Below are 3,930 nucleotides of genomic sequence, written 5' to 3' on the forward strand. Positions count from 1 at the left end.
CTCTTTTCAGTTCCTTAACTTCACAGCCAGATCCAAATTAAAGTTTGAGGGCACCATACATTAAGTGCCACAGGAAGAAACCAGGCCAGTAAATATCGTCTCTGAGAAGTAAAACAGTCACTGCAGAGGAGTTACAACGACTTTTGTGTGAGCTGCAATTCCCTCTGGACAAAAGAGAAAGCTTTTTACAATCTTTCATCTCTGCTTGAAAGCAGTAGGAACAAATAAAATGTCTGCCCCCAAAGCGAGCAGCAGATCTTGGGAGCAGATTCACTAATAATGCCATCTTCTGACTGCCATTAATGTAGACAAGAAAGATATTGAGAGACAAAACAATCTTATAAACAGCAACAATCAGCTTTTATGAATCTTAAGACTTCAAAGTAACCAATCTCACTGGACTGAGCTATTTCATTAAAGCAAATGCAGTATTGGAAAAACAGATGTTTGAGTCCCAATTGGTTCCAGGCTTTAATGAAATGGAAATGGACTACCTTCAAGTTGATTCCGACTTATGGCGACCCTATGAATAGGGTTTTCATGGTAAGAGGTATTAAGAGGGAATTTACCATTGCTTCCCTCTGAGACTGAGAGGCAGTGCCTGGCCCAAGGTCACCCAGTGAGCTTCATAGCTGTGTGGGGATTCAAACCCTGGTCTCCCAAGTAGTAGTCCAACACCTTAACCACTACACCACACTGGCTTTAATACATTAACATAAATTCACCCTACTGCATTGGCTGGAGGTTCAGATCTGTGATCCAAAGTGGCTCAGTTATGAATTGCCCTGGATCTGACATGAAGCTGTATTAGAATTATTTGCACTGGTATGAACTAGTGCATTCCTGCCCAGCCTAAATCATAAGACCTCTGGGTGTGGAATGCATTGGTTCTCTTCACAGACATGAGGCCTACCATTCCCCTGCCCCCCAAATTATTATCTGATTTCATCGTCTACTAAAAAGCTTAAAAGATGGACAACCTTTTTTTCTGTTGAGGGCCTAAATCCCTCTGGGGATAGGGAGAATAACTTGTTAGAGGGCCACATGCCAGTGATGGACAGAGCCAGACACAAAAGTGTTCTGGATTAACTAATTCAGGATAAAGACACACACACACCCTGCTTCAATTTTCATCTCAGATTAGAATTCCCAATCTAATGCCTGCCTCATCAGAATGAGCCCCACTCAGTTTGATGGTACAAGTATACTGCAGGAGTGGGGAACCTTTTTCAGAACGAGGACCACCAGTGGTAGGTCGGTCAGAGCAACAAATGTAAAATTTAACTTTGTCCAGCAGGTTAATTTCTACACACACATGCGCACACACCCCTATTCTCCATCTGGACAAGCAAGAGTCATTATTAGAGTTTAAGGACAAATTCCAGCTAGGCAAAAACATGTGGGCTGCAAAGCAGGGTCAGTGAAGGGCGAGGCCTGGGGAGAGTTCCAAGAACCAGACAGAGAGGCCTGGAGGGCTGCATTTGGCATCTGGGCCTGAGGTCTCCCCCCCTTGATATACAGTATACGGATGACTATACTTTTTTTGGAGGGTGCAACAGACTAGTACGCCTATGGCCATATTACCCTGAACACGCCCAGTCTCATTTGATCTCAGAAGCCAAGCAGGGTCAGGCCTGGTTAGTACTTGGATGGGAGACCGCCTGGGAATACTGGGTGCTGTAGGCTTAGAGGAAGGCAATGGTAAACCACCTCTGAATACCTCTTACCATGAAAACCCTATGAATATATCCAAAAAAGATTCTTAGGGCTCCCATAAGTCGTAATCAACTTGAAGGCATATAACAACAACAAAAGAGACGAATACAGCTATTTTTCTGGAAAGCAAGCAAAAGTAATTTCTTTAGAGTGCTATACACACATGTATATATGGCAGAAGCCTGCCCATTTATTCTTAGACAGCTGTGTGTGTCTGTGGGAATTCTTTCCTTCCAAGTCATACAATCAAGGGAGGAAAGTAATTAAGTAAATAAATAATTTTTATCAAATAAAATACTGTCCCTTCCAAATATTCTAAAACTACACAGAGAGGGTAAACACGTTTTTTAAAGCCAGGAAAAACAAGGAAGGAAGTGGACAGGAAAGGAGAAAATCTGATGGGATGGAAGAACAGGACAGCTTCAGGAGATGTTGAGGGCCGCACATAGCTCCCTGATGGCAGGTTGCCCACCTCTGTTGTATCATAAAGGCTTACATATGCTTGTTAAATATTTTCACTATTTTATCAAAGGAACCTTAGTGAGTGTGTACGTTTGTGTGTGTGTAGACACTCCACTCCACCTCAAGTTCTGTTTGATTCCTTTTTCCATCTCTAAAAGAAAGTATATCATAGCATGTTACACATGTACGTCTGAACCCCCAACATGTTTACCTAACAGAAATCTAACCCCCCACAAGAGTGTAGCGGAACTATTTGCTGGAACTAAACCCACACTCTGCTGTAATGTATATGATCCCACCATTAATAACCCAAGAAGCACACACAAAAGATATAATAAAGGTTGGTTTACTGAAAAAGGAAAAATATAGCATTCAATTATGGTTAAAACACAGGCAGAATCTAGCTAATACTGTCACATGCTAGAGCTATAAGAGTATAGGGAGACCTTATACCTCTTTACACCCATGATTGCAAGTACATAGACTCATATCAGAAAGAAATAAAAGAATATAATGAATATAATGAGATATACCTTTCCTGAAGATTATTGAGACTCAAAGTCAGGAATAAGAGTTCTGTGACTAGAGAGAGTTAAGCTCTCCCCTTTGAAATAACCAGCAACGAGAAACAAAATTTTACTAAATATTTATTTTTATACCCTGCCTTTCCTCCAAGGAGCTTAAGGTGGTGTACATGGTTCTCCTTCATCTCCATTTTTCCCACAACAACCCTGTGAGGTAGGTTAATGTGAGAGATGGTGACTGGCCCAAGATCACCCAGCAAACTTCATGGCTGAGTGGGGATTTGAACCCTGGTCTCCCAGGTCCAACACTCTAACCACTACACCACACTGGCTGTTGATCCCAAAAGATTTCACCTTTTCTTGGTCTGATATCCTGTGCAATGAGTTGGTGTTCCTAAAGAGTGACGTGAAGCATTCAGGAAGTTGTTCAAGCCCTGAGTGTGCTGCTTGACCCATACAAAACCTAACCTTAAATGGGGTTTGGGGTTGTATAGAGTATGGCTTAGTGGTTAGTGTTGGACTATGACCTGGGAGACCAGGATTTGAATCCCCACATAGCCATGAAGCTCACTGGGTGGCCTTGGGTTAGTCACTGCCTCTCAGCCACAGAGGAAGGCAATGGTAAACCACCTTTGAATACCCCTTACTATGAAAACTCAATTCATAGGGTCGCCATAGGTTGGAATTGACTTGAAGGCAGTCCAATGTACAATTTAGAGTTGCATGTGAGTTATCTAATGACATGAAAGGATTTCCTTTGGAATGTTTGTATTACCTAGGTGAAGTTAAAGATTATACCTACTGTGTCCAGTGCTATGTATGAGTGTAAATTCCTGTTTCTTGCTTATCCTCTATGTGTTTCATTAACCTGAACCATACATCAGGTTGGAGGTCTGGCTAAGACATAACATTTCTTGTCCACACTGAGCTGTCCACTTTCAGCTGTCCCTAGGTGAGTTTTCACAGGCACAAGTGTAATGAGTGGATTAGGTGATGGATTGATAGGACATGTTCTTCAACCACAATGATAACAGAAACAGCTGCAATAATTGTGATTGTTCAGTTCTCTCATTATATTTCTTCTCCATGCACACTATCCTGACCATTCCCTAGTACAGGGGTCACCAACCTTTTGGACAGAAGGCACATTCCAAATCTTGATAGAGTGCTGGGGGAACCAGTCACAAAATGGCTGCCATGGGGCATGGCATAACACAAAATCAGAAAA

The 3,930-nt window shown here is 42.1% G+C and overlaps 1 pseudogene; it reads left to right on the plus strand.

Annotated features, from left to right (window-relative positions):
• The first annotated feature begins 1,567 nt into the window (after positions 1–1,567).
• Positions 1,568–1,686, plus strand: LOC133365733 (5S ribosomal RNA; annotated as a pseudogene).
• The last annotated feature ends 2,244 nt before the right edge of the window (positions 1,687–3,930 follow it).

Source organism: Rhineura floridana, chromosome 10 (genome assembly GCF_030035675.1).
Source record: "Rhineura floridana isolate rRhiFlo1 chromosome 10, rRhiFlo1.hap2, whole genome shotgun sequence".
NCBI classification, from domain to species: Eukaryota; Metazoa; Chordata; class Lepidosauria; order Squamata; family Rhineuridae; genus Rhineura; species Rhineura floridana.